At 44.3% G+C, this 16793-nt stretch overlaps 1 long non-coding RNA gene across 1 annotated transcript; it reads right to left on the bottom strand.

Annotated features, from left to right (window-relative positions):
• Window positions 1–982: 982 nt before the first annotated feature.
• LOC122542886 lies at window positions 983–16504 on the bottom strand. The gene is made up of 3 exons (XR_006309881.1): window positions 16275–16504; window positions 1358–1503; window positions 983–1050 (listed from the first exon to the last, which is right to left on the bottom strand). It is a non-coding gene; the product is annotated as an uncharacterized LOC122542886 (long non-coding RNA).
• Between the last annotated feature and the right edge of the window lie 289 nt (window positions 16505–16793).

The raw sequence follows: 16793 nt of genomic DNA on the forward strand, positions 1-16793 counted from the left end.
CAGCACTTTCCACCACCTCAGCATATCTCAAAGAATCGCACAAGCCGAAATGCCGAATCAAGTGTGGGCACCATCTTAAAACAGTAAATTGGGGAATGAAATTAGGCACAGCATGATCCCACAAACTTGCAATGTGAAAACTAACCACAGAGCCTGATTTTAAGCAGTCCTTGGCAAGTAACCACTGTCTGGGACACTGGAGCAAAACTGGAGGGAACTCTCCTGCCCTTCTTAAAATAGCCATGGGATTTCTCATGTTCACTTGACAGGTTCACAGTCCCATAAAAAAAAATGACAACTCTGACAGCACAACATGTATTAAGTCATTGCTATGGGGAATCTCAAAGTCCGTCAGGCTGGGGAGGGGGAGAACTATGAGCAGAGAGAACAATTGGAGTCTGTTTAAGGTCTCGCTGCAAAGATCAGTGTGAACTGGTCACAAGAGACCTGCAAATAACTGAGGAAATTGAATTAAGCTTCATTAACAGGAAATGATATTGACCTTTCCTGCCTGAGCTTGAAGTAGGTCACTGAGCTCGGAATTATATAGGAAACCAGTCAACACCCCATCCAAAACTCTCCTGCACAAGACAAAATGGTTGTTGGAAGGGTCTCAGGGTCACTGGGGTTGAATGGTAACTGAGGGAGGTGTCCTCATCATCACAAGCCAGTGGCTCGACAGAAAAGTGAACACATCTACACACAAAGGTTCATGATCAGTGTGGACTGTGATGGGCCCAAATGTCCAATGTCCTCCTCTTTCCTGCTTCTGTGGTGAGGCAGAAGTGAACTTGAGCTGCAAAGCATCTCCCACTCAGTCACATGAACAAACATACTTAGTCAGTCATACACTCACATGCAATCATATACACCACAGGGACACTTCCACATGTGGTCTTTATACTCTCACAGGGACTCACACTCATACCTGTTAACCTAGATATGTTCTCTGTCTCCTACCTCACTGTCACTGTCTAGTTACCTTCTGGTATATCAGTTGCAGCTTCATTTCTTTCTTCCCTAGGCCTGGCTGGGATCTCAGAAGTACAACTGCAGAAAGGAGAAACATGAAGTTATGGCAATATTGAATAATTGCTTCTTCATATTAATCTGGACATCCTGCCCCATGACTCACCACCCCAGGCTTCCAAAAACTGTGGTTATCCTATCAAACCACATGCAGCTGACCAATTCTCCCATGCAAAGCATCCCAGCAAGTTTTCTTCCCTTGAGTGCACCTTAAACTTCCATTATGGGATCATCTCTGTTTGCAGACTTTCAGAGCAGGCTGACAGAGGATCTGATCAAGGTGATCAAGTGGATGAATTTAAATAAGATTCCCATTAGAGAATGGTACCTGGATTAGAGGTTTACGTTGAAGGTTTTGAGCTGGAGTTACAGGTTAGGAAGAGAGGATTCTCTCTGCTCTGCTTCGAAGTGATGCTGACAACATCTTTCACATCTATTTGAACAGTCCTCACCCAAAAGATAGTGCAACACTCCCTACCAGCAAAACAATAATATTTTTATAGATTTGACTGGAGCAATGGATCAGACAAACGTAATTAATATTGAACAAATGTATTGAAAGATACTGCTTGATTCAGTTTGGTATCACAAAGTCAGCAGCTTCCACCTTAGCTGGCATCGAGAGAGGAGACTCCGTGCTTTTTGCATTAACAGCATAGTGGCGCAATGGTTAGCACTGCTGCCTCACAGCGCCAGGAACCCAGGATCAATTCCAGCCTCATGCAACAGCCTGTATGGTGTTTACACATTCTCCCCATGTCTACGTGGGTTTCCTCCCATAGTCCAGAGTGGTGTCATTAGGTAAACTGGCCATGTTAAATTGTCCGTGGTGTTCAGGAGTGTGTAGATTAGGTGCATTAGACAGGGGACACGCAGAGTGATAGGGCTAGGCGAATGGATCTGGATGGGATACTCTTTGAAGAGTCAGTATGGACTTGTTGGGACAAATGGCCATACTATAGGGATTCTATGAACACAGGGAGCATGTTTAATTCTTATATGAGATGGGAGCACAAGATAGCAAGGCCACCACTTGTCCTTGAATTCAATGACTTGCTCAGCCATTTTTTGAGGACAGTTGAGGGTCAACCATAATGTGATGAGTCTGGAGTGACATGTAGGCCAGACCAGACGAGGACAGCAGATTTCCCTCCCCAAATGGCATTAGTATTTGTGGTCAAACGAGGCTCTTAATTAGAGCTTTTTTTTTAAATAAGAAAATAAAAATTGTATCAATGTCATGGATTTGATCTGCTGTCTCCAAAACATTAGGCTGGGGTTCTGAATTACTAGTGCACTGATAGTACCATCATGCGTCAACTCCCAACTATACGTACCCTTACATCAACCTCTTTTACATGTACAGTCATTTCACTCAGTGCCGAGGTGATCTCTATCTGTACAGTTCCTGTGCACTCACCCAAATTTTCACTGCACGCATTCCCTTCGTATCTTGCAGCAAAGAAACTTCAGTAAAGATCCCTCTAATCAGGGAGCCCTCATCATGTACCAATGGGGAGCTGGAGTACAGAATGCTGTACAGAGCAGGGCTATCTAATGTTCTTACAGGACTGCATATAACTCTAAAGCATACACAGCATGAACAGTTATAACCCATTTTCCATTCTTTGAAGTTCTTGGCACAGAAACAGTTAAGAGGAGATAGTGTATTTAACACTATAACACTAAGCTGTTCTGTACGAGTCCTTCAGATTAGATAGGCTAGGCTGACTTTCCCCAAAAGCGGTGGCTGATGTGTGAGTTAATTAAGACCTGCGTAGAATGGACTAGTTTCCCCAGCAGAGAGATAATTTACCAGGGTCACTGATTGAACGCGGCTGGTAGAAGGTTTAAGAGAAGACTTGTGAAAATATTTTTTAGAGGGTAGTTTGGTGGTTGCAGCAGAAACCCTCAACTAATTTATAAGGAAAATGGATGTGCACCTGATGTGCTGGAACATGCAGACCTATTGGTCAAATGGTGGAGGCCAGGGTTAAAATGGGCAGCTAGTTTTTCCTGGAATGGTGTAGGCATAGGGTTTCCTTCGGGTGCTACAGTTTCCTCTCACAGTCCAAAGATGTGCAGGTTAGGTGAATTGGACAAGCTAAATTGCCCGTAGTGTTCAGGGATGTGTAGGTTAGGTGCATTAGTCAGGGGAAATGTAGAGTAATAGGGTACGGGAATGGGTCTGGGTGGGATACGCTTGGGAGGGTCAGGCTGGACTTGTTAGGCCAAATGGCCAGTTTCCATACTGTAATGAAAATGGGCAAACTAGCCTCTTTCTCTGCTGTGCCTTTTCTTTAGTTCTGTGGGAGGATAAGGTAGCAGCATAACAGGGAACCACATCATGGTATGCTCCTTTGGCTTGTTGGCCACGTTGGCATCCACTGGTCTAGGGTGCGTGCAGCCTGTGAAAGGAACATGGGGTAGTCAGTCCCACTATGTCATTCACTTGCATGACCTCATGAATAGTGGAAAAGAAAAGTGATTTAATTTAACAGAGATAGAGGAATAGTGATAATGTCACTGATTTAATATTTCAAAGGTCCAAGCTAATGCTCTGGGTATGTAGGTTGATGTCTGATGGCTACAGCTTAATCTCCTCTGAAATAGTGACTATGAAAACGATCACTGATTGTTCTTTTAAAAAACGCCTTTACTGCTTAAAGACCCTCCTTATAAAATCTGGTCTTGTGCAAGACGCTTGCTCTGAAGGTGTTGCTTAACAGTTTAAACTGACTCATAAGCACGATTCTGTAATCTAATCAATATCATCCCATCCTAAAACCAACAGCTTCAACACACGATAAGTTTTTTTTAAGTTTGCTTTGAAAAAATGTGGATGGTGGAAATCTGAAGCAAAAACAAAAATTGCTGGGAAAACTCAGCAGGGCTGGCAGCAACCGCGGAGAGAAATTGAGGTTAACGTTTTGGATCCAGAGATGCTTCTTCGAATTGGTTCTGTGTATTGCTCTGAAATGTTTAAGGGGAATGATTCAAGGCATACAAGGTTGATGTTCCCCTCTTACGAAGGTCTGTCAAAGGAGGTTCTAGTTAACTAGGCCAGAAGACTGAAATGGCCTGAGCAGCTCCACTATTGCTATGGTGCACAGGATCTCAGACTACATTACAAGCTCGGAGACATTCAATTGTCAGTGGGCCAGAAAACAACTTTGGTTCGTGAGGGAGGCTCTTTAAGACATCCAACCAAATTTTAAAAGGGTGGGAGCAGTGCATCTGATCTCCATAGTATGATCATTGTTGAATAAGTCTAAATTCAAAAAGAGGAACTTGAGTCGCCTATGCTAAAGTTTGCAAAATATATCAGCAATGTAACAGAAATTTCACCACCCCTCCTCCTCCTCCAAACCACCAAATGCTTTGAGTTTCCGTCACACAGCTCACAAAACCGCTGAAGTATCTGTAAAGAGGGAACTGCTCCCCAGAGAAAGATGACTGTGGCTAAATACAACACAGCCTTTCTTAAATAGACTTAAACAGGGCAGGTATCTCCTTGGTATATGGTCCTAATGAAAATCTGAGGAGAAAATTGTCAGACCACAAGGAAAAAAAGCAGGGGGGTGGAATTCGTACTGGATGAGTTGATCTTACAGACAGCTGGCACAGAGACTGCATCCTGAATGGCCCCATTCTGTGCTGAAACTGTTCTAACATTCTATGAAAAGTCTGAAGAATGAAGGCTACAATACAATAGTCCACTGCATTACGCTCCCACCTGAGTCTAGCTTTCACAACAAAGTCATAGAGTCAGAGAGTTATACTGCACGGAAACAGACCCTTCAATCCAACTGGCCATGCCAACCAGATATCCTAAATTAATCTAGTCCCATTTGCCAGCATTTCGCCCATATCCTTCTAAACCCTTCCTATTCATGTACCCATCTAGATGTCTTTTAAATATTGTAATTATACCAGCCTCCAACACTTCCTGTGACAGCTCGTTCCAAAACACACACCATCCTCTACATTAAAAAGTTGCCCCTTAGGTCCCTTTTAAATCTTTCCTCTCTCACTTTAAACCTATGCCCTCTAGTTTTGGACTCCCTTACCCTGGGGAATAGACCTGGCTATTCACCCTATCCCTGCTCCTTTATGATTATAATCCTCTGGGATGAGAGTGCACTAGCGAGTGTAAATAACAAATTCAACAGATGTTGCCCAAGTTGGTGCATTTCAGCTATAAAGAGAGGCCACATAGGGTAGAGTTAGTTTTCTTGGAGCAGAGAAAGTGGATGCAAAACCGGATTGAAGTATACAAATTATGAAGGGCATAGATGGGGTCAATAGGAATATACTTTCCCTCTTTGTACAGGAATCATCAATTTAAGGTAAGGGGCAGGAGCTTTAGAGGGGATCTAAACAGCAGATTTTGTCACCCAGAGGGTAATGAGTATCTGGAAGGGCAGTAAAGGTAGCAACTATCACCACATTTAAGTTGCATCTAGATGAACACTTGAAATGTCACAGCATACAAGACTATGGATCAGGTCCTGAGAAATAGCGCGAAAGTAGAGAGATGGGCAAAAGTGAGGACTGCAGATGGTGGAAACCAGAGTTTAGATTAGAGTGGTGCTGGAAAAGCACAGCAGGTCAGACAGCACCGAGGAGCAGGAAAATCTACGTTTCGGGCAAAAGCCCGATTCCTGGTGAATGACCAACATGAATATATATGATGGACCAAAAGGGTCTCTTGCTATGCTGTAAAACTCTATGAATCCATTTCCGCATATAAATGACGATTGAAGCATTTTAACATTCCCAGTCCTTTTAACATCTAAACTAGAACGAAATTCACAGACTCACTTAAGTGTTGCAGCACAGACAGAGTCCATTTGATCCATCGTGCCTGTACCAGCTCTAAACCTAACACAGGCTGATCCCCCATGGAGGTTCTGAGGCAGTGCTGCATTATCAGAGCACTGCATTTTCCCTTGGCAACAAAAACTGTCCATCGCTAAGAGGAGACAACTAATTCCTCATTGGGGCAACAGCACAGCAAATAGTGCAAGGTTTTACAGACAAGGAAAAGGACTCTTCATTCAAAGACACCTTTCACATCCACAAGACATCCCAAGTGCATTGCAGCCAATGAAGTGGTTAATCACCATAGCCAAACTGAGTACAGCAAGATCCAACAAACATGACAAATGGTCAAAACATCCATTTTTAGGCATGCTGGCTGAGACATGAATATTATCCATTATCCCAGGGAGACGTTTCCTGCTGCTCTTCAGATACATGATAAGATATTTCATATACAGACAGAGAGGCAATTTAATTTCTCATCTGAAAGACAGGACCTGAATGGGATACTTGAGAAGTCACGAGGAGCAGGCTGTCCAGTGTAAGCTGTGCCTGGGCTGCAGATCAGCTACAACAACCATTGGGCTCCAATAAAACTTCCAAATGCCCAAATGTATCCCTCTCACACCCCTGTGGGTTGGAGCTCCACACAAAGGTCCTACCTTTTATTAATATAGAAACATTTTAAAAAAAGAGCATGAGTAAGCCATTCTGCCCTCATGCCTGCTTCACCATTCAAAATGAACATGCTTGATCATCTAATTCAGAACCCTGTTTCTGCTTTCTCCCCAAACTCTTTGATCCCGTCAGCCCTAAGAACGATATCACCTCCTTCCTAAAAACAACCGCCTTCTGTGGCAGTAATTTCCACCGGTTCACCATTGTCTTCATGAAGAAATTTGTCTTCATTTCAGTCTTAAATGGCCTACTCCATATCCTTAAGTTGTGACGGCAGATTGGTTCTGGTCTTCCCAGTCAGTGGGTACATCCTTCCTGCAATTACTTTGTCTAATTCTGTTAGAGTTTTATAGGCTTCTATGATTTCTCCCTCCCTCATTTTTCTAAAAGTCAGTGAATATAGTTTTAATCAATCCATTATCTCTTCATATGTCACTCCTGCAATACCAAAAATCAGTCTGGTAAATCTTTGTTGCATTGCCTCCATATTCAGAATATCCTCCCTCAAATAAAGAGGCCAAAACTGTATAAGATACTGCAGCGTTGTCTCACTAAGGCTCTGTATAATTGTATCAAGACACCCTTGCTCCTGTACTGAATCCTCTCACTTTGAAGGCTAACATATAATTTGCCTTCTTCACCATCTGCACCTGTATGCTTACTTTCAGCAACTGAGGTTCAAGGTCACCCCTCCCCTTTTCCAATCCATCACCATTCAGATAAATCTACCTTCCTAGTTGTACTACCAAAGTGGATATCCTCACATTTACCCACATCATACTGCATCTGTCACGCAACTTGCTGGATCACACCCAATCATCTCTGCACATCCTCATGGTTGCTCCCCACACGCAGCTTGATGTCGTCAACAAACTTGGAGATATTACATTTAGTTACCTCATCTAAATCACTAATACATACTGTGAATAGCTGGGGCCCAAACACTGATCCCTGCAGTACCCCATTAGTCACTGACTGCCACTTGGTAAAAAACCCATATATTCCTACTCTTCATAAAAATTGAAAGAACTGTGGACGTTGTAAATCAGAAAAAAACAAAGATTGCTGGAAAATCTCAGTAGATCTGGAAGCATCTTGGAGAGAAATCAGAGATAATGTTTCCGGTTCGGTGAACCTTCCACAGAATCTCCATCTAAGCTGTGCCCATTCCTCACCCTATAGAATGCAACCACTGCTGGTGCTTTAGTTATCAATGTCAAAAACTGTGGCGCTGGAAAAAGGACAGCAGGCCAAGCAACATCCAAGGAGCAGGAAAGTTAAGACAGTTGGGCGTAAGATCTTCAGCAGGAATGCGTAGGGGTAAGGTAGCAGAGAGATAAGTGGGGGATGTGGGGATAAGAGTGGGGTAAAAATAGATGGGATGGCAATAGGTGGATGCAGGTTGGAGGCAATTGTAATAGGTTGGTGGGGAGGGTGGAGCAGATAGATGAGAAGGAAGATGGACAGGTAGGTCAGGTGGTGGTGGTGCCGAGTGGAGGGTTGGATCTGGGATGAGATGGGAGGGTGGGGAAGATTTGGAAACTGGTGAAGTCAATGTTGATGCTATGTGGTTGTTGGGTCACAAGGTGGAAGACGATGTGTTCGTCCTCCAATTGGCTGGTGGCTTTGATTTGCCGTGGAGGGCAGCTAGGATTTGCATGTCCTTGGGCAAGTGTCAGGGAGAGTTGAAGTGGCTGGCCTTAGGTTGGTGGGGTTGCTTGGTGCCTGCAGAACAGAGATGTTTCCTGAACTTGAGTTGGGGCTTGGTCTCCTTGATGTAGAGAAGACCACATCGAAAGCAAAAGATGCAGTAAATGAGGTTGTGCAGAAAAATCTCTGCCGGATTTGAAATGATTCTTTAGGGCCTTGGATGGAGGTGTGGTTGCAGGTTTTGCACCTTGTATGGAGGCAGGGGAAGGTGCTGGGAGTTGCGGAGGGAATGGTCTCTGTGGAACGTAGATAGGCATAGGTAGGGAAATATACTTTTGATAGTGGGGTCTGATTGTACATGGTGAAAATGGCAGAGAATAATGCATTGTATCTGGAGTGGAATAAGATGACAAGGGGATTCTATCCTTGTTGGGGTTCGAGGATGGAGGTGTGGGAAGTGGAGGAGATGCTTCCCTCTCATCCCTAAGTGTTCCACAGAGATCATCCCCTCTGCGACTTTCTCATTAGGTCCACACACCCCACCAACCTATCCTCCATACCTGCCACCTTCCCAGCTTCCGCACAAAGGTGCAAAACTGTGTTCACACCTCCCCTTCATATCTGTCTACGTGCCAGAAGGGTGATTTCAAATCTGGCAAAGATTTTTCTGCACATCTTCCCACCTCATTTACTACATCCGTTGCTCTCGATGTGGTCTCCTCTACATTGGGGAGACCAAGCGCCAACTCACAGAGCGGTTAAGGGAACAACTCTGGTTGCATGCACCAAACAATCCCACCAACCTGTAGCCAAACATTTCAACTCCCCTTCACACTCACCCAAGGACATGCAAATCATGGCTGCCCTCCATGGCAAATCAAAGCCACCCGCAAACTGGAGGAAGATCACCTCATCTTCTACCTCAGGACATTACAACCACATGGCATCAACACTGACTTCACCTGTTTCCAAATCTCCTCCCCCCCCCCCCCCCCCCCCCCCCCCCCCTTTCTCATCCCAGATTCAACCCTCCAATTCAGCATCGCCATTTTGGCCTGACCTACCTTCTTCTCACCTATCTGCCCCACGGACCTAACACAATCACCTCCTACATCATCTGCCTATTGCCATCCCATCTATCTTCCCCTTCGCCGTATTTAGCTCTCAGCCCCCTTCCCCCTCCACATTCCTGATGAAAGGCTTATGCCAGAAATGTCGACTTTCCTGCTCCTCGGATGCTTTTTCCAGCGCCACACTTTTCAACTCTGACTCTCCAGCATCTGTAGTCCTCACTTTCTCCTCCTTAGTTATCAACTCCCGTTAGTGCATTCCTGGAGTTTCCCATCTCATGCCCTCCCACTTCAGCCACCCCACTTCCACACTCTCACTAATGGCCCTGTCAGGGATCACCACCTTCTAAACCTCATTATGACAGAATTTGATTAGAATTGATTTGTTCCATCTGTCTCCAACACTTAAATAACAATAATCAAAAAATGGGTTAATAAATTGAAAAGAGATCATCTCTCTGAATTTTTCTCCTGGAGTTTTCCAAAAGATTGATTTTCAATTCCAGGTGACAACCTTGAGTTAAATCCCATATCTTAGACACCAACAAGACCAGCAGGCAATGAGAACTGGTCAAAAGCTAGAAATCCTGCAGCAAGTTACTCACCTCCTGACTCCTTAAAGCCTATCTACCATCTACAAGGCACAAGTTAGATGTGTGAAGGAAAACTCATCACTTGCTTGGAGTAGAGCTCCAACAGCACTCAAGAAGATCAACACCAAAGACAAAATCAGTCAGTTGACTGGTACCTCTGGTACCCTCTCCAATGTACATTTCCTCCACTAGTGCTGCACAATGCATATCCTTTACATAATTAATTACAGCTATTCACCTTCAGTAGCATCTTCCAAGCCCATGACCTCTACCATCTCAGCAGGTACATGGGAACACCATCAGCTGCAAGCTCCTCTCCAAGCCCCACACTATCCTGACTTGAAAACAGTCCTTCATTCGTTCAGTGTTACATATATCAACATACAGTTTAAAGAGAGGTAGAGTTAAAACTTGCATTACTGTTCCATAAAATCATAGCTGATCTGTCTGCAGTTGCATCTTTATTTTCTGGTCAGCTCCCCATGTTCCTGAAACTCTTTCCAGAGCTGCATTGAGGGTGTGCCCATATCACAGAGACTGCAGCCCTCCAAAACAGCTCACCTTCTCAAGGGATGATTAAGGACACATGCCCCCTTGGGGTCACATGCGTTCATCTTACTTAATGCTGCATACAATAATCACGTAGGATCAATGTTTTAATCACGTGCACATGATGCCTTCAGTTCTGTTGCAACCAAAAGGCAGCTGGGAAAAATGTTAAAAAGATAACTCTCAGAGGACTCAAAACTACCCCTCACTCCTCTCCAAAGTTGGTGCCTTGCATGATGGTCTTCACTAGAGGGCACACCCTGAGGTACGGCATTGAAATTATACAACCATCTGAAAATATCTTGTGCATTGTTTAGTTAACAAGTTGTAAACTAAGGGCAGAGAGCTGACTAAGGCAGAACTCCACCACAGGCCTGATGCCTAGAATACAAACAATGATGCAAAGAATAAAAATTGATGAGGTAAATAATTCAGGAAACTTTAAAGAATGGTTTGTAAAGGCACCTTGTCTAACTTTTCTTCTCTTAACCTGCTGGTTATACTGTGCTTCACTGGAGCAACAATAAAACTAATTTTGATACTGAGGTACATGAGATGTTAGGATGGGTGACCAAAAGTGTTTTTTCTATTCTTTCATGGGATGCAAGCACCATTGCTGCAAATCCTTAAAAGCCCCTGAAACAATGGTGGTAAACCACTTTGTGAAACTGCTGGAATCTTAGTTGAAGAGGTAGATTTTAAGCAGCAATTTAAAGAACGTGGTGAAGGTAGAGATAGAGAGGAGTTTATAGAAAATATTGTAGACATTGAGGCCCAACCAACTGCACACTACGACACAAAAGTATGTAGAAAGACCGGTTGTGAGGGGGATAAAAATGGTTTACAGAGATATAAATTAGTAGGTTAAGAAGTGGGCAAAAACATTGGCAAGTGCAGTATTAAGTGGGAAAATGTGAAGTTATTCATATTGGAAGAGGAAACAAACGAACAGAATATTATTTAAAAGGAGAAAAACTGCAGAAAGCTGCAACACAAGGGACTTGGGAATATTTGTGCACAAAACACAAAGCTAACATACAGGTGCAGCAGGTAATAAGGAAGCTTAATGGAATGTTTGCCCTTATTTCAAGGAGATTGGATTAAGTCACTTGTGAGACCTGGGTGTTGTGGACTGGACAGCATTTATTGCCAGCCCCAAGTTGCCCTTGAGAAGGTGGTAATGAGCTACATTCTTGAGCATTTGATACAATTGAGTGACTTGCTAGACCATTTCACAGGGGACTTGAGAGTCAAATACATTGCTGTGGGTCTAGAGTCACATGTAGGCCAGACCAGGTGAGGACAGATTTCCTTCCCTCAAGGACTTTGGTGAACCAGATGGGTTTTCCTGAAAATCAACAATGGTTTCATGTCATGAGTAAAGACTTAATTACAGCTTTTGTTTCACTGAATTGCCATCTGCCAAGGTGGAATTCCAATCTGTCCTGGAATAGTAGCGAGTTTCTGGATTAATAGTCTAGTGAGGCTATCGCTTGCCCCTAATTTCTGGTCAATGCCAACCCCCAGGATATTGACAGTGGGATATTCAGTGATTCTAATGCCATTGAATGTCAAGGGGTGGAGGTTAGATTGTCACTTACTGGAAATGGTCACTGTTTGGCAATTGTGTGGTTCAAATGTTACTTACCACTTGTCAGCCCAAGCCTGGATAATGTCCAGATCATTGTCGCATTTGAACTGCTTCAGTATCTGATGCTGAATACTGTGCATTCATCAGGGCCAACGTTATGATGGAGGGAAGGTTATTGATAAAGCAGCTGAGGAAGGTTGGGCCAAGGTCGCTGTCCCTGATGAACGCTTTGCAGAAATGTCCAGGAGCTGAGAAGACTTACCTCCAACAACCACAACCATCTTCCTATGTTTGGTTCCCTTATTTAAAGGAAAGATATCATTTCATTTCAGGGAAGGTTCACTCAAATGATCCTGGTATTGGATAGGTTGCTCGCTAGACAAAGGCTGTATGGGTTGAGATTTTACTTGCTGGAGATTAGAAGAATAAGAGATAATCTCATTGAAACATATAGGATTCATAAGGGTCTTGACAGGGAAATGCTATGATGATGTTTCCCGTCATGGGAGCGTCTTAGACCAGAGGGCATAGCTAAAGGTGTGTCAATTTAACATTTAGATGTGGAAGAATTTCTTCTCTCAGAAGGTTGAGTGTCTGTGGAACTCCTTGCCACAGAGCTGTAAGGGCTGCATATTTAAAGGCTGAGATTCTTGATCAGTAGGAAAATCAAGGGTTACAGGGAAAGGGCAAGAAAACAGATGTGAGGAACATCGGATCATTCATTATCCTACTGAATTGAGGAGCAGACTCAAGAGGCCAAATGGCCTACACCTATTCCTATTCCATGTGGTCTTATGAACAGATTTCCTTCCTTAAATGGTACCAGTGAAGCGGTTTCATGGTTGATTGGGTTTTTTAATTTTCTGTACAGTTATTTTGTCAAATGTGAGCATTGCTGGCAGGGCTGCATTTATTGCCCGTCCCTATTTGTCCTTGAGAAGGTGCTGGTGAGTTGCCTTTTTGATCCATTGCAGTCCAGCAGCTGTGAGTTGACCCTCAATGCCTTTAGGGAGGGAATTCCAGGTTTTTGACCCAGCAAAGGAACACTGATGTAACTCCAAGTCAGGATGGTGAGTGGCTTGGAGGGAAACTTGAAGGTGATAGTGCTCCCATACATTGTTGCCTTTGTCCTTCTAGATGGAAATAGTCATGGGTTGGAAGATGCTGTCTGAGGATCTTTGGTGAATTTCTGCAGTGCATCTTGTAGATAGTACACACTATAGTTACTACTGAGTGTCACAGTGGTGGAGGGAGTGGATACAGTACCAATCAAGTGGGCTGCTTTGTCCTTGATGGTGTCAAGCTTCTTGAATGTTGTTGGAGCCGCACTCATCCAGGCAAGTGGGGAGCATTCCATCACAGTCCTGTGCCTTGTAGATGATGGACAGACTTTCGGGAGTCAGGTGGTGAGTTACTCGCTGCAGTATTCCTAGCCGCTGACCTGCTTTCATCTGCAGATGCATTTATCTGAGAGTCCGGCTGAGGTTCTGATCAATGATAACTCTAAGGATCTTTGAATGTCAAAGGGCAATGGTTAGTTTGTTTCTTGTTGGTGATGTTCATAGCCTGGCATTTGCATAGCATGAATATTACTTGCCACTTGTCACCCCAAGCCTGGATGTTTCCAAATTCTATTGCATTTGGACACGGATGGCTTCAGCGTCTGAGTCATCATGAATGATGCTGAACATCCCTACTTCTGACCTTATAATGGAGGGAAGGTCATAGATGAAGCAGTTGAAGATAATTGGGCCGAGGACACTACCCTGACGAACTACAGAGATGTCCAGGAGCCAAGATGACTGATCTCCAAACATGACCACCTTCCTATGTGTCAGGTAAGATTCCAACTACCTGAGAGTTTGCCCCTCACACCTATTGATTCCAGTTTTGCTAGGGCTCCTTGATGTCTCACACGGTCAAAATGCAGCCATGAAGTCAACGGCTGTCACTCTCACCTCACCTCTGGAATTCAGCTCTTTTGTTTATGTTTGAACCAAGGCTGTAATGAGATCAGATGGTGAAAAGCCCTGGCAGAACCCAAACTGGGCATCACTGAACAGGTGCTGCTAGATGGCACAGTTGATGACACCTTCCATCAGTTTACTGATAATTGACAGTGGACTGATTGGGTGGTAACTGGCCAGGTTAGATTTGTTCTGCTTTTTATGTGCAGGTATTTCTGACATAATGAAAGTTTTGTTAAAACGCTATTTGGATAGCGCGAACTTTCTACTGCACGGGTATAGCTATTTTCTACAGTGTGAGGTTGCACAGGAACGCAACGATCACGTTGTGCCAGAAATACCTGTATAGGACATATTTGGGCAATTTTTCACATCAGGTAGATGCCAGTGTTGTAACTGTACTGGAACAACTTGACGAGGGGAGTGGAGCACAAGTCTTCAGGACTATTGCCAGAATGTTATGGCCTGTAGCCTTTGCAGGTTCCATTGCCTGCAACCATTTATTGATATCATATGGACCGAATCGTACTGGCTGAAGATTACTGCAAGAGCTTCAGCCTTATCTTTTGAACTAATGTCCTGACCTCTTCCATCATTCAGAATGGAGATATCTGCGGAGCCTTCTCTTCCAGTGAGTTGTTTAATTATCCGCCACTATTCATGACTGGATGCAGGGCTTAGATCTGTTCAATTGGTTGAGAGATTGCTTTGCTGTCTCTCACTTGCTGTGTATGCTGTTTGGCGTCCAAGTAGTCCTGTTTGGTGGCTTCACCAGATTGATATTACTTCATCAGGTATGCCAGGTGCTGCTCTGGACATGCCCTCTTGCACTCTCCATTGAACCCAGATTGATTCCCCTGGTTTGATGGTAATGATTGAATGGGGAAGATGTCAGGCCATGAGGCTACAGACTGTGGAGTACAATTCTGCTGCTGTTGACAGCCCACAGCAAGTCATAAACGGCCAGTCTTGAGTTGCTGTATCTGTTCAAAGTCTGTCCCATTTAGCACAGTGATTGTGCCACACAACACGACGGAGGTTATTCTCAATTGAATGTGGGACTTTGTCTCCACAAGGACTGTGTGGTGGTCACTTATCAATACTGTCATGGACAGATGCATCTGCAGCTGGCAGTGAGATCAAGTACATTTTTCACTGTTTTTGGTTCCCCCACAGCAGTAGATCAGATATCTGGTTCACTAGGTCAGTGACATTCCCACTATGCCACCATTTCTCCTATCCGCTGTGGAGCTGGCCAAGAAGGATAACCAATTGAAAAATTGTGTTGCCAGACAGAGCCCACAGGTCGGTCAGTGAAAGGGGAATGGAACTTGGTGGGAGCTCGAGGATGGGCACCAGTGTCTTGGATGAAAGACAGAAGGCCAGCCAGGAGAGCATCAGAGTAGTCAAAGTCTGGAAGTTAATGAAAGGCTGCTCAAAATCCAATACTAGATAAGCAGAAATTTACTCCAATTAAAGATAGGGAATACATGATCCCCATTTGATACTCTAATCCTGTTTGGTCTACTAATTGTGCCTGTAAAGCCTGGTAGGATGGTTTTGTTATGTTCGTGGCACTACATAATTGCAGGTTATTGTCATTTTTGTTGAATCCACAGGCTTACCCATCATGGAACCTCAACTGTCACGTATGGCTTTACTGTTCACATGACCTGGCTTCTCATTGTACAAAAACTGACGGTTTTAACTCTGCTGACCTAATGCTGGCTCTTTGAGAGCTATGACTAATTAGTCCTGCTCACTGCCTGTCACCACATTTTTTTCTACAACCACATAGAATTATTTTATTTTCTAAGCATTTATCCAATTTCCTTTTAAACCCAGAACTGGGGGTCACAGTTTAAAAATAATCAGTCGCCCATTTTAAAGATCGCCGATCCTTTCGAAAAGCTTCTCAAAAGGAAGAAGCAGTTTTTGAATATTTTAAAGCTGGACGTAGATAGATTCCGAATAAGAAAGGAGGTGACAGGTTAGGAAGGAATGTGGAGTAATTAGATCAGCTCGGATCGAATTAAATAATACAGCTAGCTTTAGGGACCGAGTGACATACTCCCACTTCGGACGTCCACACGAAAATTACTTGTAAATTTGCCATCACCTCCCCTTCAAGCAGCGCACTCCAGGCCACAATAATTTACGAATAAGCAGAAGCCCAGAATAACCGGTCAGTCAGGGTGGATATGGGGACTAACACGAACTGGGAGAGGCCAACAATCCCGGGAATTAACAGAATCCTTGGAAACGGCTTCTGTAAAAAAACAAAAACCCGGACCCAGAGACACTGAGTAAACAAAGCCCTTACCTCAGCGATGTTGGCGGTCAAGCTGACAGCGTTGCTGTGAACAGTACACTCTCTACCTGACAGACACACACAATTGGGGGGGTGGGGGGGAGGGGAGAGAGAGAGGTCGGACGGACGCCCCGCCTCGCGCAACTCCGTGAGCTCACGCGACTCGCTCTCAGGCGCACGAGCAAGCAGCTGCCAACGGACGACACTTACTGACGTCGAGGCTGCCGCACCCAGAACCATCTCTGAATTTCCCGCTGCTAACTCACATAGCCCGCACATCCCAGGACATAATGGGTATTTTCCCATGGCTAACCCACCCAGCCTGCATAGCCCAGGACACTTTTGGTAATTTCCCACTCCCTCATCTCACCATCCCAAATTTTCACCCCTTATCTCCTCATCCCCTACTCTTCCCCTCCTCGCCCTCTCATCTGCCCAAAGCTCACCCTACTCCATTCTCACCCCCTCACCTGCCCAACCACCACCCTACAACTTTCTTATCCTCTCATCTGCCCATCCCCAACTTTCACC

Source organism: Chiloscyllium plagiosum, chromosome 41 (assembly GCF_004010195.1).
Source record: "Chiloscyllium plagiosum isolate BGI_BamShark_2017 chromosome 41, ASM401019v2, whole genome shotgun sequence".
NCBI classification, from domain to species: Eukaryota; Metazoa; Chordata; class Chondrichthyes; order Orectolobiformes; family Hemiscylliidae; genus Chiloscyllium; species Chiloscyllium plagiosum.